Below are 21,883 nucleotides of genomic sequence, written 5' to 3' on the forward strand. Positions count from 1 at the left end.
GCTCCCATGGGGAAATGCTTGGAAACAGTGTGGATTATCCCACCCTAGAAGCAAATGATTTGGGGCATTGGTATACCAATGCCTGATAGTCTTTGGGTGGGGATTCTTCCTGGAACATCTGGCCTGCTTTGTGAAAAGGCAGAGCAATTTTTTAGGGTTCTAGAGGGAAAAACCTCTGGGCACAAAGATGCAGATACCAGCAGTGGGAAGTCAGTGAGAGCTCACTGGAAAGCTGAGGGCGGGGCGTGGCATCAGTCATTCTCCTATTAGCCTCCAACGTGGATGAGCCTAACCAATGAGAACCAAGAGAGAGCAGGTGTATGGGAAAGGGGACCCTGTGTGTGACCGTGGGTGGAAGTGGGAATGGGGAAAGGCATTCTTTTTTTTTTCTTTTTTTTTTTACTAGGCAGAGAACTTTATTAACCTTTGCTTCAAACTTTATTCCCAAGCTTCTTCACCTTAATTAGCTGCAAAGAATGATTTGTGTATACGCAAAAACTGAAAAGAGCTGCAGTGTCCAAGGGGCTTGGGCTTAAAAATATTAGAGACTGAGATTTTATCAGATCCATGAACAAAATTTAAAAAGCAGTCATAATATAAAATAGCAGCTCCCTGTAACTTCTTCAAGTTTTATCTTCTTCAGAAGTTGACTCAATTCAGTTTGCTTCATTCTTGGAAGCCTCATCAAAATTCTCCACAAGATCTGGAACTTCATCATCGTCATCCTCTCCAGTAGCAAGTGGTGCTTTTCCATCCACAGATTGTTTGGGCAGAGCTTCAGCCAGTCTCCTTAAACTAGTCAGACTGTCTGCACCGAGCTGGTTTAAGATGCTGGGTAGCATTTCTGTCAGCTGCTTGGTCTCAGCGTGGCCTGTGATGGTGAAAAGTATTCGCTGCCAAAGAGGCTTGAACTTTAGGGTTGTTAAAGTAGATCACTCTTCCTTGGTTTGTGAACATATTCACCTCTTCAATACCGGAGATATTGTTTACCCCTAACTTCTTTAAGGAGAACTGAAGTTTTTTATCATCTGCTGCAGCTGTTCTGTGAACCACCTTCTTCTTTCTGCGATCAGTTCCTTTCCCACCAATGCGCACTTGTGCATGCAGTTTGGCGAGTTTCTCCTGGTTCATGATAGCTTCTTTCATCTTGTTGGAGAGGACACGGGGCCGCGAGGGGGACTAGGGTTGGCGCTCAGGGGGTCTTGGGCAGACCAGCTGAGAATGGAAAGCCATTCTTTAGCTGGTAATACTGCCCAAAGTAAACAGACCTGGAAGCGCTAGGGTGCCCAAGGTAATGGCTGTGACCAGGACACAGACATGAAGCCACGATGGCTGCTCTTTAGCTAGGGCTGGCTCGTGGCAAGTCAATCCCAAGAGAGGAGACATGAGTGCTGCTACAGATATGACACCCCACGCTTGGAAAGTCCCACGTCCTTTTGAATATAAAACTCCCCAGCTGCAGGCTGGGAAATGCTGTGGTGGAGGCAAGTATTCTGCAACAACTCCAAGCCTTGGAAATACATGTGCAAAGCAAGAGTCATTTGGGATGGAAAATGTATCAGACTCAGCTGGTCTTCTTGATACACACGATGTAAACAGGGAGCAGGCAGCTGAATCGGCTGCCTCTTTGTTCCCGGGCCGTTTCCACTGCACCGCCCCCCCCCCCCCCCCCCCCCCCCCCGCCTCCAACACTGGGCTGATGCCAAGTATAAAGTCAGTGTTTCTCACTGAAATAGAAACCGGGTCACAATCATTTTACTATGAGTGCAAGTCGTTGCCAGAGACAAAGACTCTGTCACCAACCCGGATGGCCCTGGATTTATGACTGAACTATTCAAATGCCCAGCTCCTAATGAGATCATGTGTTCGCTTAAGAAAGACTCGCTGCCTCTTTGACTTGTTGTGTGTAAGAACAAGGCATTGACATATTCTAAGTGAACTCCCTTATAAAACCTCATGGAATAAACTCATAAAACCCAGCTTTGGGGCAAGGAGAGTCCTTCTGGAGAACCTGCTGTGGACAACGAAATTTAGGCCTCGGGGCTGGATGCGTCCACACTCCAACCCAGTTGCCACCACCCACCACCAGAAGCAACGCCTTGCTCTCCCTGTAAAGTTCTCACCAATATGTGCTTGAAATCAGTGAGTCTCATGGTGTGGCATCTAGACAAGCAACATCACCTGGGAACTTGCATAAATGCAAGATTGGGGGGTTGGGGTGCACTCCAGGCCTACTACCTTAGTCAGTTCAGGCTGCTGTAATAGAATACAGTAGCCTGGGTGGCTTAAACAACAGCAAGGTATTTGTTAGAGTTCTGAAGTCTTGGAAATCCCAGATCAAAGCCTCCTCAGATCTGGTGTCCGGGGAGAGCTCTCTTCCTGGTTTGCAAATGGCCATCTTCTCATCGTGTCCTCACATAGTGGAGAGCACAGTGGAAAGCGCTCTTGTCTTTTCTTATAAGGGCACTAATCCCACTCATGAAAGCTCCGTTTTTATGACCATATCACTCCTAAAGGTCCCATCTTCTAATATCATGACATTGGGAGTTTGGATTTCGATATGCGAATGGGGGTGGGGGTGAAACCTACTGAATCAGAAACTTTGGACGTGGGCTCCAGCCATCTGTGTTGTTACAAAGCCTCAAGGTAATTGTGTTTTGCACTTTCAAGTTAGAGAAACACTGCTCTAGACTGACCGGCAGAATTCTCTACCTCCCACCCCCTCATCTCTCTGTCCACACTCAAATGGTTCTGCTGTCTTGGGACAACCAGGCAGTCAGGACTTGTCAAACTTCCAAGGACGTTGCATTCGAAATGTTATGAGTCAGATGGGTTTTATTAGAGTGGGAAAAGTGTCTGGGGATAAGAGCTGCCCCTCCCCAGACACACTGTTGAATATCCCCTGGGCTACGTTTACCAGGCAAAGGTCTCAGCCTTGTAAAGCTGAGGCATTCCATCCCCTCGACTGTTTGAAGTTCTTTACTTAGTGTGATTTTATTTTAAATAAACATTTAACAGAATAACAAGCATATAGAAAAGTGTACACATATAATGACTTTTCCTGAACCCATGTAATCACTATGCAGATCAAGAAACAAAATAGAGCCAGCACCCTTGCAGTTTCTATAATAATTAATAACCATTTTTCCATCTTCCACCAATAATTAGTTGTACCTGCTTTAATACTTTATATGAGAGAAATCACTCAGTATGTATCGCTTTGTGTCTGCCTTCTTCCACTCGCATTCTAATTGAGAAATTCGTTGAATATAGCAAGACATTGAGAGTTTCAAATACTCCACATCTTCATTGGCATTTGGTATTATCTGTCTTCCTCATTTTAGCCATTCTGGTGGGAGTCTGTAGATACCTAATAGTAGTTTTAATGTGCATTTTATTAATGACTAATGAGGTTAAGCATCTTTTCATATGCTTATTGGCTATTTGTATATCCCCTCCTATGAAAGTCTTGTACAAATTTTATGTTGATTTCCTGTTGGGTTGTCTTTTTTTTTCTCACTGATTTGTGAAGTGCTTTCTATATTCTGGCTAAGAGTCCTTGTAGAAAATGTGTATTTTAAATATCTTCCACTCTGTTATTTCCATTTTCACATCCTCAATGGTCCCTTTTGATAAACACAATTTTTCTATTTTAATGAAGATCAATTTGACAATCTTTCCTTTTATGGGTCCTGCTGTTGTCTACCTTACGAAGTAGGCCGTGAAAGTATTCCTGAGTTCATCTTTACAAAGTTTTATTGTTTTAACCTTTTACGTTTAGAACTAGAACGCATCTGGAATTGATTTTTGTGTATTGTGTGTGATACAACTCTAGGTCTATTTTTTTCCATATGAATATCCAATTGACCCAGCATGATTTATGGAAGGAGTACCCTTTCTGCACCGTAATGCAGTGTCACCACTGTCATAAATCAAGTGGACATATATGTTTGGATCTATTTCCAGATATCTATTTTTTCCATACATATTTTGTCTTATGCCAATACCACACTGTCTTAGTTACTGTAGCTTTAAAATAAATCTTGATATGAAGAGTGTAAGTTTTCTAACTTTGCTCCTCTTCAAATTGTCTTGGCAATTCTATTCGAATCAGTTTGTCATTTCTGCATGCATGCACACATACACACACACCACACAGACATACACACAAAATCTGCTATTTTTAATAGGATTGAATTAAACCCACTGATGATTTTAAAAGAATTGACATCTTTACAAAACTGAATTTTCCAATGTATAAACATGTTATATCCTTCTGTTTATTTCCTTCTTTCATAATTTTTCTCAACAATGTTTTATAGTTTCCTGTGCATAGATCTTGTACAGCTTTTTACTTATTCCTAGATATTTGAGTGTTTTGATACCATTGTAAGCTTTAGCACTTTATTGCTTTTATTTTCTATTTGTTCACAGTAATAGAAATATAATTGATTTTTAAGATTGACTTTTTATTCAGTGGTCATGCAAAAGTACTAATTTCTATAGTATATGTGTACATTATTTTTAATTTCTACCTATACATTCATGTTGTCTACAAATGATTTCTTTCTACCCAATCTTTATGTCTTTTATCTCTTGTATGTGATTTATTGCACTGGATAGGACCTCCAGTACAATTTTGACTAGAAATGGAATACTGGCCATCCTCACCAAATTTGGAAAGAAAACTTTCAACATATCACCATTTAAATGAAGTGTTATGTGATGTTTGCTGTAGGATTTTTTTGTAGATATTATTTATTAGATTTTTTAAATTACTTTCTATTCATAAATTGCTGAGAGTTTTTATAATGATTAGGAGTTGAACTTTTCAAATGGTTTTACTGCATCTATTGAGGTGATGAATTATTTTTCTCTTTTATGTCATTAATGTGATAAATAACATGACTGTTTTTAAATATTGAACCAACCTTGCATTCCTGGAATAAATCCAACTTTGTCTACGTGAATTACTCCCTTTAGACACTACCTCGTTTGAATTGCATTATTCTGTGTAGAATTTTAAAACTTATATAGAAAAATTGGCCCAAAGTTTCCCTTTTATGTAATGTTCTTGTCAGATTTTACTAACCTCATGGTATTTATATTTTTCTACTTCTATTTTTTTGGAAGTGTTTGTATAATGTTGGTATTACTTCTTACATAAATATTTTTAAAATTTCACTGGTAAACTAATCAGTACTTGAAGATTTTTCTTGTGTGTTGGAAGATTATAAATTGCAGTTTAAATATCTTTAGCAACATGTGACCATTCAGATTAGTCCCTTTCTTTTTAGGTCAATTTAATACATTATGCTTTTCTTGGACTTTTCATAATTCATTCTACATTTTTAAGTGTATTAGCAGAAAGTTGTACATTACATTCTATATATCTGTATGCTCTGTATTAATATTCCTTTCCTATTATAAAATTGCAATTTATACCTTCTCTAATTCTTGTCTGATTAATCTTGCTAGAGATTTGTCTATTTTATCAGTCTTTCAGAGAATCAACTTTTAAAATTTTTCTCTATTGTATATATGTTTTCTAGTTAATTAATTTTTTAATTATTTTTTCTATTGCATATTCTCTAGGTTTAATTTGTTATTTTTCTAACTTATTGAGATAAATACTAGAATCATGGATTTCTACCTTTTCTTCTTTTCTCACATATGGACATTGGACTATAAATTATCTGCTACCATAACTTTAGGTGCATTCCAAATGTTTTTATATGTCTTATTTTTATTATTGTTCATTCCAAAATAATATCTAATTTTTCACTAAAATTTATTCTTTGACTCATAGATTATTTAGAAATCAGTTATTTAATTTTCAAATATTTGAGCATTTCTAATTTTCTTTTTTGCTACTTATTTCTAGCTTTGTTCCATTCTGGTCAGAGGACATGTGCTAAATAGTTTTAATGCTTTCAATCTGGTGAAATTTGATTTCTGTCTCAAAATATAATCAATTTTATTTAATAGTCCATGTGTTATGTTAGAAAGTATTCTATTAATTTCAATTAGTTTTCAATTAAGTCAGCTAGGTTTAGTCAATTAAGTAAATTAGGCTAATTTGTGTAAATTAGGTCAAGTATATTAACCAGATCTTCTTTGTCCTTACTGATTTTTTTTATCTGTTTGTTCTCTCACCTCTGAGAAAATTATATTATAGTCGCCTACTATGATTGTGGATTTTCCTATTTGAAATATTTTGAAAGTATGTTAGTTAAGCACGAATGTAGAGTTATTACGTTTTGGTGAATTGCCCTTTCATCATTAGGAAATATCTATCTTTATCTCTGGTAGTATTTCTTTTCTTAAAGTAGGCTTTGTCTCATATAAGAACAATTATCTCAGCTATCCTTTGGCTATAGAATGTATTCTTTTGTATTCAAATTTTATATGTCCTTATATTTAAAGCAAATACTTTATATGCAGTGTATGCTTTTATGGAAAAAATTCCCTTTTAATTGCAGAATTTAGCCATATACATTTAATAAAACTACTGATAGATTTTTGGCTTAGATCCAACATTTTATTACTTGTCATCAATTTTCACATCCATCCTATGTTCACTTATCTTTCCTTTCTTGCCTTCTTTGGGATTAATAGACTTTTTATTATTATTATTCCATTATCCCCTCAATTACATTTTTAGCTACACATTCCTTTACTCTTCTTTCACATGTTACCCTAGAGGTTACATATCCTTGAATTATTAGTTTTATAGAAGTTAGTACTTTTACCACTTTCCAGATATCATGAGACTCCTAGAATACTTCAATTCTATTCTCTGTCTCCTTTTGTTTTAATGTTGCAATGACAAAACATTATTACCATTCCTTGTACAGTCAATATTCATTTAGGTACATTCACATATTTATCTCTTCTCTGACTGTTTATTCTTTCATAATTTCCATGTTTTCACCTGGGACCATTTTCCTTCTGCCTAAAGAACACCCTTTATCATTTCCCTTAGTAGAAGTCTACTGGTAAAAATTATCTCAGGTTTTGTTTATGTGAAAATGTATTTATTTCATGTTAACTTTTAAAGAATATTTGTCTGGGTGTAGAATTCTAGGTTGGCAGTTATTTTCCTGAATATTTTAAAGTTGTTCCATTGTGTTCTGACTGAATTTCTGTTAAGAAGTCTGCTCTAAATATTATTTTTGCACTTATGATGATAATATTCCAGTTTTTCTTTGGTGATGTATAAGATATTTTTATCTTTAGTTTTTATTTTCACCAGCTTTACTGTGATAAACCAAGTGTGGTTTTCTCTGGGTGCACCTCCTTGGTCAATTACAGATGGTGTCATGCATCATATTTGGAAAAATGTTATTATTCATATCTTCAAATGTTTCTTCTGCTCCATTTTCTTTCCTCTCATCTTCTGGAATTCTAATTAAGCATATATATTCACCACATCTCATATGAGGCATACTTCTCTATATTGTTCCATCTTTGGTCGGTTATTTAACAATTCTGAGATTCCTTTTCAGCATTTGGAAAAAGGGACATTAATAGTCTCACAGCCCTGTGGTTTTTTAACAAAGCTTATGGAAGTTTTCATCCAGTACTTGTTAGACAATTGTCATTCAGTAAATACTAAGTCTCTTTACCTTTTTGTAGTGGCATCCTATTGCTCGGTAATGCTGATGACAATGGTAGTTATACTTCATCAAGCTTTTACTATGACAAAGACAGGATTTTAAATCTTTGACATATATTATTTTAATTTTCTTTACAATAATCCTATGAACTAGCATTATTAAATTTATGCCAGAGATAAGGAAACAGGCACAGAGAAATAAAGGAACTTGCTTAGCTAGATGGTTCTGACTCAGGGTCTGACATGAGATTGCAATCACACTGTCACCCCAACCCCATCACCTAAAAGATAAATTTAATTGATTCCAAAAATATTCTGTTGAACCACATGAAACCAAAGGCTTTTAACCTACAAAAATGTCACTTTCATATAGTTGAACCTAATAATTTATGCTTCCCAGACACTGTGACTGAGATGGTGCAGAAAAATCCAACACAGAAGATTGCAATCTTACTAAAGCAAAAGCTATTTTTTATTGCTATTCACATCCTTGATGTGGTAAGAGCTATGGGGGCAAGGCCAAAACTCAAGAAAGCAACATCTGGATGGAGCAGGAGGGATCAATTTTTCTGTGGTCTTGTGATAAATTAGCAAATGGGGCCTCAAGAGTCTGGGACCAAAAGAGACTCCTCTTCCTCAGTCCTTATCCCTACTTCTCTCTCCCCTCTCCTCCTTCTCTCTCCAGCATCCTGTCCCAATCCACCTCTTCAAGAGTCTGCTTTGCCTCCCCTAGGGACTTAGAAGAGTCATGTTGCATTGTCTGGAATTCCCCAGAATTCTTTCTGGTTTTCATAATATCTTCATTTTGTAACCAGCATTGTGGCTGCTTCAGGAGTCACAAGAACCATGATTGCAGAGCAGAGCCCTTAATTTGAGACAATTGACCTTCACGAAGACAATCTATGCTGTAAGGAGAAAGCCCCAAAGTTGAAGCTGTCACAGAACAGAGAATAACCCAAATGTCCACCATTAGAGGAGTTGAATAAACTAAGCTAAATTCATACAGTGTAATGTTATGCAGCATTTAAAAGAAGTGAAATAGGGTCATGTATATTTGCATAAAGATAATTATCTCAGCTATCTTTCGGTTAGTAATTGCAGCATTTGGTTTCAAATTTTATGTGTCCTTAAATTTAAAGCAAATACTCCATACGCAGTATATGCTTTTATGAAAAAAAATCTTTCCCTTTTAATTGCAGAATTTAGCCATATACATTTAATAAAATTAATGATAGATTTTGGCTTAAATCCAACAAGAACTCCAAAACATCCTGTGAATTTAAAAAAAAATACATTGTAGGTCAAATATGTAGAGTGGTGTGTGTGTGTGTGTGTGTGTGTGTGTGTGTGTGTGTGTGTGTGTAGAAAGTATCTGGAGGAGAAACACAAATAACAAAAATGGTCATTTCTGGGCAGGGAAGGTATTGAGGAAGAGGGTCAGGAAAACTTTGATAGTAACTGTAATGTTTGGTGTTGTTTTTTTTACAATCAGAATACATTCCTGTTTACCTGCGCAATTAAAAATAAACAATGTTTAAAGTCATCAAACATTTTTTTGTAACAGGCTTATGACTAAAGTTAAGAACTATCCCAGTTTGGTTCCCCCAGAAGCAGACCCTGAGATGAGGATTCAAGTGCAGCTGTTTAAAAATCTAGATTCACACGAAACTTTTCCTAGTTGCATAATAGGGACAGGCTACTCTCCCTGTCGAAGCCTTGCCTGTAAAATGTGTGAAGTGGGACTCTCTCCCTCATAATAAGCTCATGTGGTGTGCACATACGTACTTAGAAGGGCACATAAAGCACTGAGCACACTCCTTGGCACTCAGTTAATATTGGACCAAGGTCACTGGTCCAGAAACTGAAATTTTAAAAACGTATTTCACACCTGCTGTTTTCTGAACTTTGCTCTTGGAGCTGTGGGAAAGAAATAAAAAGAAAACCTCGGCTCTCCTCAAGCAGCAATAATATGTCCTCATGAATCACGCGGTTCTGACTCTTCAGACAGGAAATCAGGTCCCTTGGGGCTCAGAAAGGCTGCAGCTAGGAATGCAGAGGTGGAGCCCAAAAGAGAAACTGCTTGGGAGAGGGGACAGTCTGTGACTCTATAACCTTGGGCAACAGGAAACTGGCCCCCTGCCCCCCTTTCATTCCCAGTCCAACTAATCGGAGTGCAGCAAACCTGCTTCTATTGACCAGGCTTGCTCTGATTGAAATTTCAAACAGCCCACCATTTTACTCTCTCCTCACCATCCCTGAAAGCTAACCATTATGGATTTTACAGGCCTCGGAGCCCTTGGCTCACACACTCGATTTGCACAATCTTTGCATAAGGAAAGGCAGTCGATGCAAACTGAATTAATTGTAATTGACCGTAATATGCTTACAGAAATGCCAAGGAGTTTTCATTAGTAGATAAGCCCCAAAGTATTGCTAATGATTTGCATGTGCAGGAACACGTTGTATGGCCACAGTTAATTATGAGACCCACCTTGGAAGGTGCTTAATCAAACCCTGGCAGAGGCCTTCCGAGGGCCAATGACAGCTCCAGGGGCCAACATGTCCTGACTCATTTCTTGTGAAGGGTTTTGAAGTTTCTGCCTGAGATGAGGCAGAGACAGGCTGTCCCGGTTGGTCTCAGGCTGGGCGCGGCTTGCTGCCCCAGCATCTGTGTCCTTGGGCCACTGTCCTTGGAATAGCCAAGGTCGCTCCCCCATCTCCAGCCTCAGTCCTTCTCCATCAGTCATCCTTCTAAAGCTGGTATTGAACTTGTGTCCTGGTTCACATAGCAGACCTTCATTCATTCAATTTTTTTTTTCAACAAGTATTTTCTTAGTGGCTCCTGTGTGGCAACCTCCATGCCAGGACTGGGGATACAACACAGACATGGACCTACTGCATAGCGCTTAAAATCCAGCACTATGTTGGATAGACTAAAACTAAATAACTGAGCACATGAGTGTCAACAGGTGATAATGAGATAAGTGTAAACAAGTGGGGAGTAGGAAGGACATTGGGGTTTGTTATTAGAGGATGGATGCAGAAGTTTCATTAGAGGAGATGTTATGTACACTGAGACCTGAAGCATGAGAAGGCACCGCCCAGATGAGGTGTTAAGCAAGAGTGTTCCAGGCAGAAGAAATAGCATGTGCAAAGGCCTTGAGGCAGGAATGCTGCTGGCACCTGTTGGAGGCTCCTTAGGCTGGAACATTCCCAAGTGAGGCAGAGAATGGAGGACGGTGAGGCTGGAGAGCAGCTGAAGGACAGAACGTGCAGGACCTTCCAGACCAGGCTTATAAGGACCTTGAATTTAATTTCAAAAGGATTAGGAAAAATGAAAGAGATTAAAGTGAGTCTCTTTGAGTGGACTCAGGTCTTTTTTAAAAACAAAAATCACTTTGGTTGCTAAAGTGGCAGAAAAATAGATTCTTGGAGAACAAAAACAGAGGCAGGAAGACCTGTGAGCAGGAGACTGTTAGAGTCACCCTGTTCTCTCACCGCTTGAGGCCTGTGGCTGAGTGTCTTTCTCCGTCCAATTCCTGCAACAACCAAAACTCCACCTTGATCTCAGGAGGCTCCATCTCTGGAATCTGCAGCCTTGTTCCAGAAGAACCCAGTACTTCTGACAATGACCATGACTAGCTCCTGCCTGAATTCTCCAGCACAGTGCTGTCCAATAGAAATACATTGTGAGCCATATATGGAACTTCAAGTCTTCTAGTACGCTTTAAAAATGTAAAAAGAAACAGATTAAATTAATTGAATAGTATTTTATGTAACCCAATCTATTCAAAATAGTATTGTGTGACGGTGGGATCGGTATAAAACTTATTTAATGAGGTATTTTCTCTTTTTTCACGTGAAGTCTTCCAAATCCAGTGTATGTCTTAGACTGAGAACACACCTCATTTGTACTAGACACATTTCTAGTGCTCGGTAGTCACCTGTGCCGACTGGTGTCCTTATTATAGAGTGCAGCGCGGAATCTGCTGCCCTGAACTCCTCACCGTCCCCTGCCCACCTTGTAGAAAAGTCATGCCTTTATCCAGAACCCAAGGACCCATTATAAGCCTTGATTGACAGGTCACATAATCCCCAGAACCCACGAATATCAGATCTTCTGATTAACAGAACACATTAATACCAGGTCCCTGAACAAAAAGACCACATGATCGCGTGGTTGCGTGACATCTGGGCTACATACTTACCAAGCCTCATGCTTAGGAGTTTTACACTCAGGCTAAAATTCCTTGAGCACTTGCAACCTGGTGTGCAAATCCAGCGCAGGGTTTGCCCGTTGGAAAGGATAAAGAGCTCTGGCATAGGGTCAACCTCTCCCTAGTCTCTTATCATTATTCAAAGGGCCATGTGTGCCGAAGTTATGAGAGAGAAAACAGGAAGGATGGGCCACCCAGAAGTCCACTGCGATGTGGGTCCCAGTCACAGATGGGGATTGTGACTCAGCATCTCCTGTGATATTGACCATGATTATGGAAATCATCGTCAGAATAGCACGGCTTTTTCTCATTGGATTCTTAGAACACCCTTTAAGTTGGCTACTGTTATTTTCCATTTTACATAGAAGGAAACCGAGGCTCAGAAAGAGTCACTGACTTGCCCCAGGTCACACAGCTAGTAAGTGAAGGATCTAGAATCTGAGCCCTGCTAGCTGCTGTGGACACCACCTCCTATAACAACCACCACGACTGCTGTCCCTTCCACTCGCACTATCCATATTTGGAGCTCCACAGGTGTCAGACACTGCACTAAACACTTCACATACAGTCACTCACTGAACCCTCAAAGTAAACCTGTGAGGTGGCTGTTACATCCACGAAACTGTGACACTGGCTGCTGCCACAACCACTACCACCCTCTCTCGCTGGGGAACAACAGGTGGTGTATCCTAGACCCCAAGTGCTTTGTGTCTATTCTCATCTTTGCAATATCCCGAGGTAATAACTATCATTGTTAAGATGCTCTATAGGGGGAAACTAAACCATCGTTCCCAAGGTCACACAGCTGGCAACTGCTGGAGCTAAAATTCGAATCCAGATCTGTCTGTCTGACTGATGGTGAGCTCAAGCAGGGGTCTATTCGATCATTTAACTAAGTTCGATTGTTCAGTTATCAGGAATTTTGCAAACCAGTTGTTACACCCAGTCACTATTAAAAACTAAATTAAACACACTCACAATTCAATAAATTATATTCATCCCAGGTAATAAACACTTAAAAGTCATCACTTCTTAATTATTTTACATGTTACTGCTGTCTGTTGTCTATGCTTTTAAGATTGTTTACATCCATTGTATCTGTAGGATGGGATACTGTATAAAGTTGTGTTACCGTCTACCTCTTCTCCACTCCTCTTTCAATGACATTAAATTAGTAGCTTGAAATTGTCCCTAGTGAAAGTGTTCACAACATGGAAGTGCTAAACACTACAGATCAGGGGTTGGTTTTTGGAAAAGCTGGTTTTTAAACATTTACTGTCCCACCACCATATAGGACATATATCTTTCCTACCATATCTTGCAGTCTTACAAATCATAAAGTTCTTGCTAACAATCGGTGATCCTCCAGCTTCCATCAAGTACAAGGAAAGGAGGTGCCACCTCAGAGGGTGCAGAGGGGTCCCTGACATGGCTCTGGCCTTCATAAGGAAAGAAGAGATGTGAGCCTTGGGCAAATCCTGGCCAATCAATCAATGCCGGCTTTTGAGAGGTCCTTTCTCCTATGTCCACAAGGCTCTCTCTGAGCTTGGTCCTGCATTCAGAGATGTTCAGGTCTTTCCCAACTTTCTGGTGAGGAGGACAGAGATCATCTCCAAAGTAATCTGTACATTCAGGATAATTCTGATCAAAATCCAGATGGAAATTTTCCCCCACTAAATGGAATGTAATCAGCCATAAAAATGATGAATGGGGCCTGACCCGGTGGCTCAGGCGGTTAGAGCACCATGCTCCTAACTCCAAAGGCTGCCGGTTCGATTCCCACATGGGCCAGTGGGTTCTCAACCACAAGGTTGCCAGTTCAATTCCTCAAGTCCCGCAAGGGATGGTGGGCAGCACCCCCTGCAACTAAGATTGTACACGGCACCTTGAGCTGAGCTGCCGCTGAGCTCCTGGATGGCTCAGTTGGCTGGAGTGCATCCTCTCAACCACAAGGTTGCCAGTTCGACTCCCGCAAGGGATGGTGGGCTGCGCCCCCTGCAACTAGAAACAGCAACTGGACCTGGAGCTGAGCTGCGCCCTCCACAACTAAGACTGAAAGGACAACAACTTGAAGCTGAACGGCACCCTCCACAACTAAGATTGAAAGGATAACAACTTGACTTGGAAAAAAAGCCTGGAAGTACACACTGTTCTCCAATAAAGTCCTGTTCCCCTTCCCCAATTAAAAAAGAAAATTTTTTAAATGATGAATGAAGAGAACATATTATGACTTGAAAATATGTCTGTGACATATTATATAGGGAGGGAAAAGGCAGATCAAAAATAGAATCTAGATGGCAAATTGGTGCAGCTACTGTAGAAAACAGTTTGGATGTTCCTCAAAAAATTAAAAATAGAACGATTTTATGATCCAGCAATTTCACTTCTGGGTATGTGTCCAGAGAAATCCAAAACAGTAATTCAAAAAGACATATGCATCCCTATGTTCACTGCAGCATTATTTACAATAGCCAAGATATGGAAACAACCCAAGTGCCTGTTAATAGATGATTGGGTAAAGAAGATGTGGTGTATATATATGATGGAATAGTACTTGGCCATAATAAAGAATGAAATCTTACCATTTACTATAATGTGGATGGACCTAGAGGATATTATGCTAAGTGAAATAAGTAAGACCAAGAAAGACGAATACCATATGATCTCCCTTATATATGGAATCTAAAGAACAAAATAAATGACCGAACAAAACAGAAACACACCTCATACATAAAGAGAACAAACTGATGGTTGCCAAAGGGGAGGGGGCGTTAGGAAGCTGGATGAAAAAGGTGAAGGGATTAAGAAATACAAAATGGTCACAGGGATAGAAAGTACAGCATAGAGAACATAGTCAATTATATTGCAACAGCTATATATAGTGCCAGGTGGATACTAGGCCAATTGGTGGGATTCGTGCATAAATTACATGAATGTCTAACCATTATGCTGTACCCCTGAAACTAATATAAAGTAATAGTGAATGTCAGCTGTAACTGAAAAATAAATAAATAATTTTAAAAAATACGTTACCATTGATTTCAAAAAATACATATATACATATACGCATGCATATAACATATTACATATGCATTATATATTAAATATATTCTATATATGTTATGTACATATATTTTTATATATACATATATACTACATTGGCAAAATAAGACTGCTAGTAGTTGGATCTCTAAATAGTAGCACGATCCCTCATTTTTTAAAAAGTTTTTTCCTACTTTTTCAAGGGGAGGGCTCACCTCCTAGGATTGTGCATCGCCAGAAAGCGGGGATACATCAGACGGATCTGGGTTTGCGTGTCATTCCTATTCCTTCTTCGCAGTGTGGTCACAGAAAATCAACAAACCTCTCTGACCTAAGTTTTGTGATCTATAAAATAGAGACAATATTAGCACCAGCTTCATAAAGTCATTACAAGTGTTCAAAAAGATAAAGCACTTAGTAAAGAGCCTGGCACATGCTTGGTAAACATTAAGTCTGAGGAGGAAGAAGAGGAGGAAGAATGCATGGGTAGATTGATGAATCAATAAACTACTGAATCTGTTTAGTACCTAATTCCCCCCATGAAGAGTCCAAATTCTTGGAGACATGCTCTTCTGTGACCCTTAGCTGGGTTTGTATGAGAAGGAAGAAGTGGAGGACAGACAAACGAGGCTGTTTTGTGTTTCCCTCACTTTTTACTTATTCAAACTAGGCGACAATGGCTCTTTTCTCTCTGGTCATAAGCCGCAGGAATTTGGTCTAGCACTATCTATGGAAAAGTTTTCATCACATGGAAAAACTGACCTGAAAGCTTAAGGCTAACATGAAGATGGGAGTAGAGATGAAGATGGATATGTGGTCACATATCAGAATCCAGGAGTCCCTAAAGCTAGCTCCATGTCTGCCTCTTCCGTAATTTGTTTATGTAATAAGAGGTCTGACCATTAAGTTCACGAACTTGTTGCACTGATGCTGCTAACATTTTTTCATATCAGAGGGATTATTAATTATGAATTTGTACCAACTGGACAAACAGTTAGCCAAGTTTACTATTTGGAAGTGCTGAAAAGGCTGCGTGAAAAAGTTAGATGATAACGAACTGAACTTTTCGCCAACAATTCATGGCTCTTGCATCATGACAATGCACCAGCTCACACGGCACTGTCTGTGAGGGAGTTTCTAGCCAGTAAACAAATAACTGTATTGGAACACCCTCCCTACTCACCTGAGCTGGCCCCCAATGACTTCTTTCTTTACCCAAAGAGAAAGGAAATATTGAAAGGAAGACATTTTGATGACATTCAGGACCTCAAGGGTAATCCGACAACACCTGTGATGGCCATTCCAGAAAAAGAGTTCCAAAATTGCTTTGAAGGGTGGACTAGGCACTGGCATCAGTGCATAGCTTCCCAAGGAGAGCACTTCAAAAGTGACCATAGTGATACTCAGCAATGAGGTATGCAGCACTTTTTCTAGGATGAGTGTGTGAACTTAATTGTCAGACCTCATGGCATAAACTTCTTCCTTTTGCCTCCACTAGTTGGAGCTGGGTTTCTGTCCCTTGCAACCCAAAGAATGCCAATGTAGGCCTGAGGGTCATTACACTGATGGCAGGGATTTTGTTCAATTCTCTTGGAGGAGCATATTGTAGAATGAAAGGTGTCAGTCAGTACAGTGAGAAAGACTGAAAGATCAAGGTATTATTGGTGGAGTGAGGTCTTGGAGGCGACACACAGAGACACAACCAGAGGGATTCACATCAAATACTCAGTTGCAGGGGGGCAGGACTGGCTACACAATTTGTGGAGCTCAGTACAAAAAAGAAAATGGAGGGCCCCTTTTTCTAACATTGTTAAGAATTTTAAGATGGTAACAGCAGAGCATTAAAACAGTCAAGGGGGGACATCTGAACGTGGGACCCTGTGTGACTATACATCTCACACGCTCATAAAGTCAGCTCTGGAGGGGGCAGACTTCCAATGAGATGCAAGGTCAGGAAGGAGACTCGGCAGTGGACAGACGCATTTAGGGGTGGCGGGAATGAAATTGGGGTGGAGCCTCTATTTCCCCTAAGGACAGGTAGAGTACTGCTGTGAATATAGGGGTTGGGTTGAAGAGGCGGCAGAAGAAAGGTAAATAGACACTGAAAGATGAAACACCGGGGGGCTTCAGAAAAGCAATTAATTAGTAATAAATCCTGTTCTCTGAAAATATGCAAACTCCCTGTGAGGACAGATGCAGCAAGCCGTGAAAGGAAGCACCTTTGAGAGCCGTGCAGAGTTTGATTGTCCACGGCGGCATGCCGGCCGGCTGCCAGCCTCCCCACACAACTGTTATTTGCTTATTTCAGGGCTCCCTGGCTGTTCTCTAAAATCAAAGCTTCACTAATAACCATATTTAGCACCGAACAAGTGCTTGGTATGTCCCGAGGACTTCACAAGCAGTAATTAGTTAATAAACCAATGGAGTTGAAGGAAAGGCACAAATCCCAAGTCTGCAAAAGCCAGGTGCCGGTTCCGGTTCTGGTGTCGGGTCCGTACACTGGGCGTCGGAGGTGGGAGTCCTGGAATTGTGTGCAACCAGGGTGTGTATGAATAAGCATGTGTGAGCGTGTGTAGGAGTGTGTGTGAGTTTATAAGTGTGTGCACATATGTGCGACTGTGTACATGTGTGTGAAAAATACCTTCATCAAATCCTCATAGGCATATCGCCACCAAAAAGAGGAAATAAACATAGCATTGAAGAAGCAGCTTCAGATGTCAACTCAAGCAGCTTAGATTAGGACCCAGGTTCAGCCACCTACTGGTTGCCCAACCTTGTACAAATCAACTCTCCTCTTAGTGCCATAGTTTTCTCATCCATAAAATGGGAAGAATACCTTTCTCTCAAGATTGTGAAGATTACATGCAATCCTATGAGTTAAAGTCTTGCCACAAAGTCAGAATCAATCAGTGTCTCAACTCTTTGTCTTCCATTTTCTCATTCATTCCGTGGCTACTAAGTAGTACCTGCCATGTGGCAGGCATAGACCCTGGGGATCCAGCAATGAGAAGAATAAAGTGCCTGCCTTTCAGTGCTTACGGTCTTGTAGGTACAGACAGACATAAACAAATAAACAAGTACCATACGGTGTGGATGACAAAAAGAATGAGAAAGACAAAGCAGGTCGAGGAGGACGGAGGGATTTTGGGGTGCAGCGAGGCTTCTGTTTTATAAGCAGTGGCCTGGGAGGGCAACCCTGAGGGTTTTTGAGCAATGAGCTAAGGAGGTGAAGAAGCAATCACGTGGCAATCTGGGAGAAGACAGTTCTTGGTAGGAGGAGGAGCAGAGGCAGAGGCGCTGAGCTGAGACTGTGTTTGGCATTTGTGAGGACAGCAAGGATGTTCTCGCCTCACCAGGCAGGGGAGTCTTTTGGATTATGGAGTCACACATTCCCCTCACCTGTGGGTACAAGTCAAGTGCTCTCCACTGTGGTATTATTGGTTAGCAGCAGTTATCGAGGAAGCAGATGTAGCAGTGGCATTGAATCTTGTTCAAAGCCACCACAGCCATGTACAAGGTTGTAAGATACACAGAAGTCAGAATTTCTCAGTGAAAACCAACAAAGAGAAAAACCAACTCTCTAGCCCTGACGTTGCACGACTTAATGGCAGATCTCTCCTTGCTCATCAGCCTCTTTACAAGGCGTGCGTCGGGTCATTTCGTCATTGTAGGGTAGTAGGCCGATGAGTACCACCACGAAGACCTGGCATCCCCCTTTCCAATGTTTATTCACTAACCTAAAGCAAGGGTTCTCCACGTTTTGAACCAGATGATTGTTGGGAGCTGTCCTGTGCATTGTAGGGTGTGTAACAGCATCTCTGGCCTGTACCCACTAGGTACCAATAACATCTCCCCACACCCCCCCAAGTCATGATGATCAAACATGTGCCCGGACGCTGCCAACAGTCCCCTGGCGTGGGGGGTAGGGAGGACAGGAGCTCCCAGATGAGAACCACCTAAAATGAAAGTCTTTGCCCAAACCATGGATGTCCAGAGCTTGACTCAAAGCTAACTCTATTCCAAGGAACTCCAAATGGGAAGTATCCCTGGGAAAAATGGAGATGGGAGTGTGGTTTTCAGATCCAGCTCAGTATTAAAACTACCCAGAGAGAGAAATAGTCAGGGGCCATCTGGAGGAAATAAGCCTTCAGGATTGTGCAGGTAAAATGTTCAAGGGACCCTGGAAAGTGAACTCTGGCTTATCTGACCTTGAAATAAACATTCTGGAACATGTTGAAGTTCTGTATATTAACAAGCAGTTACGTTGCTGAAATTTTTAGAAATAGAAAGAAGTGCCAGGGAGAGCCCCCCATGGTCTCCAAGTGATTCCCACTGGCTGATCATGTTGATTCTAAATGGTGCCAAGCCAAGGGTGAGACTAGCATTAATTTGACCCTACAATTAGCTGAGGACCACGGGTTGTATGAGAAACACTGAATGAGCACCCGATATGCTTGCAAACCAAAAATGTCCTCAAATTGGAGATCTGATCAAGTAAGCATTCATCCAAGTGTGCCCAAAGCATTTCCAGTTTCCTGTCTGCTGTCCTGACAGACTCATTAAGAATTCTCTCTTTCTCTTTCACTCACAAAGTTATCCCTCCCCTGTTTGGACAATAAATTCTATGATCCTCCTTAGTGACTTTCTGATTTCTCATCTTTAATAACCTATAACAGGGGCAGCTGGATGGCTCAATTGGTTAGAGTGCGAGCTCTTTACAACAGGGTTGCTGGTCGATTTCCACGTGGGACAATGAGCTGCACCCTCCACAGCTAGATTGAAGACAACGAGCTGCCACTGAGCTGCTAGAGGGGTGGCTGGATGGGTCAGTCGGTTAGAGCACAAGTTCTTAAAACAAGGTTGCCAGTTCAATTCCTGCATGGGATGGTAGGCTGCACCCCCGCAACTAGATTGAAAACGGTGACTGGCCTTTGAGCTGAGCTGCACTGAGCTGGATCTGAAAACCACACTCCCAGCTCCATTTTTCCCAGGGATACAACTAGACTGAAGGACAACTTGACTTGGAGCTGATGGGTCCTGGAAAAACATGTTGTTCCCCAATATTCCCAAATAAAAAGTAAAAAAAAAAAAAAAAAAATGACCTATTGTAATACTGGAGAATGAAACTTGTTTCAATTATTTTGGCAATATGTTGAGTATTTCACTTCTCCATCCATCTGCAGTAGATGCCTTTTCATAATTATGATGCTTTGGTGTAGAGCTTGAGAGGATTTTTGTGTGTTTCACTATAATTGCACCTTGAGAATGACAGCAGATGCTTTGAGGACCTGCAAAGTCCTCACTTCGTAAGGATGTGTGCATGTGATGGAAGTCGGTGGCAGTGGGGACATTTCCTGACTCCCTGGTCCCTACCTCAGCTGCACCTCCCATCCTGTCTTAGGGCTGGCCACTGCTCCGGACACAGAATTTCAAAAATGACTTACACAGTGAAGGGAAAGGCACTGGAACTGAACGAGTACCTGACCCTGGTCCTCAAGGTATCGGAATTTAAGGAAATAGGTGTCATTACCCCAGAGAAGTTTGTGGCAGCTGGAGATTACTTAGTCTACCGCTATCCAATATGGTGATGGGCTAAGGGAAAGAAGGAAAGTGCAGGCACACCTACCAATAGCAAGCAATTTTGGTTAACCAAAACTGTGCCATGCTGCACGTGGTGCAGACAAGTGCAATATTCACATGAATTGTGAGCTCTCACTGAAGAAAATGATGGTGACAGGGGATGGGTAGATACGTAGCACAAAACAGGGATTGCAGGAATAACCAACGCCATTAAAGAGAGTACACCGGAAAACAAGTACAGTATCAAATTCCATATTTGCTCAGGGTCACGTGGGGAGGCAGAAGAGGAAGATTAAAAAGAAAAGCTGCAGATAGGGAAGATTAGAACGAGAGTGAATTGTTGGGAACAGAGAAGGCTACTCTAGGCACAAGGAAAGTAGTAGAAGCTTGGAAAACAAAAATGGATGTTGGAGGTGGTGACATTAGTTTGCAAACCAGAACGTACGACGTCTACATCATGCATGATAAATATGACCAGGTACCACGACTATGATTGGTAGCTATGATGAACAAAGGCAGCCCTTAACAGGTGAGCACATGTATGAAGACATCAGTCAAGATCATGAGAAGAAAACAGCAATCATTGAAATCACCGTAATCTTCCACCACCTCCTTTGTGTTCAGTTCACCCGTGCAGGCCTGCTGAGCTAATGAGGAAGTCAATGAAACTGACGCAGAAGGAGGGACGTTTATAGGCATCTTCTAATTTTCTTTAACTGTATACAAATTGTCATTACAACAGTAGGCTATGACTACACAAGACACTTCACAGTATAACGAGCAGAGCATAGAATGTATCCTAATTATTGGTTCTGATTTTAAAGATTCCTAATTGATAGAGGTGACCATTGGCCATATTCACCAATACGTACAACTTCTCTAATAAAGGGACTTCTATGCGTATGCATTTAATTTTTAAAATGTTCCCCTATTCCCCACCCCCCAAAAAAAGTTTTGTGTCCCTATAAGGACCTTACAGACTGTCTCCTGCTGTGTGTTTCTTGCCTCAGTACAGACACTTCAATTTCAGTTGCTATTAAGGAAATCTTATATTTTTAATGCAGTCTTTCCATCAATCACTATCTTCTAGTGGATCCTTCACAGAATCTTTTGATCTGATTTACACATTCAGAGACCTGACCACATGGGAAGTGAGAGAGTCAGACTTCACACTGAGCTCTGCAGTTCAGTTCTCTCCTGGCCACCGCCCAGAATCTGTGGTATTAGATTAAAGCCAAACACACCAGGAAGACCCTGTAACAATGATGGGTGGGACAGGGGACTCTGTGTCCCAGCCTCTCTCTTCAACACATCTCCTGCCTCAGAATGACTGACCATCTCTGGGTGAGCCTGATTCAACCCACTCCTACCAAAGAAGGATTTTTAAGAGGTAGAGAGACCTGAGAAAGATTTATATTTCAAAATA

The 21,883-nt window shown here is 40.8% G+C and overlaps 2 pseudogenes; one reads left to right on the forward strand and one right to left on the reverse strand.

Moving 5' to 3' along the window:
• Positions 1-417: 417 nt before the first annotated feature.
• LOC117016069 (transcription factor BTF3-like) lies at positions 418-1,146 on the reverse strand (annotated as a pseudogene).
• A 19,166-nt stretch (positions 1,147-20,312) lies between these two features.
• LOC117016272 (ubiquitin-like-conjugating enzyme ATG3) lies at positions 20,313-21,234 on the forward strand (annotated as a pseudogene).
• The last annotated feature ends 649 nt before the right edge of the window (positions 21,235-21,883 follow it).

Source organism: Rhinolophus ferrumequinum, chromosome 23, assembly GCF_004115265.2.
Source record: "Rhinolophus ferrumequinum isolate MPI-CBG mRhiFer1 chromosome 23, mRhiFer1_v1.p, whole genome shotgun sequence".
NCBI classification, from domain to species: domain Eukaryota; kingdom Metazoa; phylum Chordata; class Mammalia; order Chiroptera; family Rhinolophidae; genus Rhinolophus; species Rhinolophus ferrumequinum.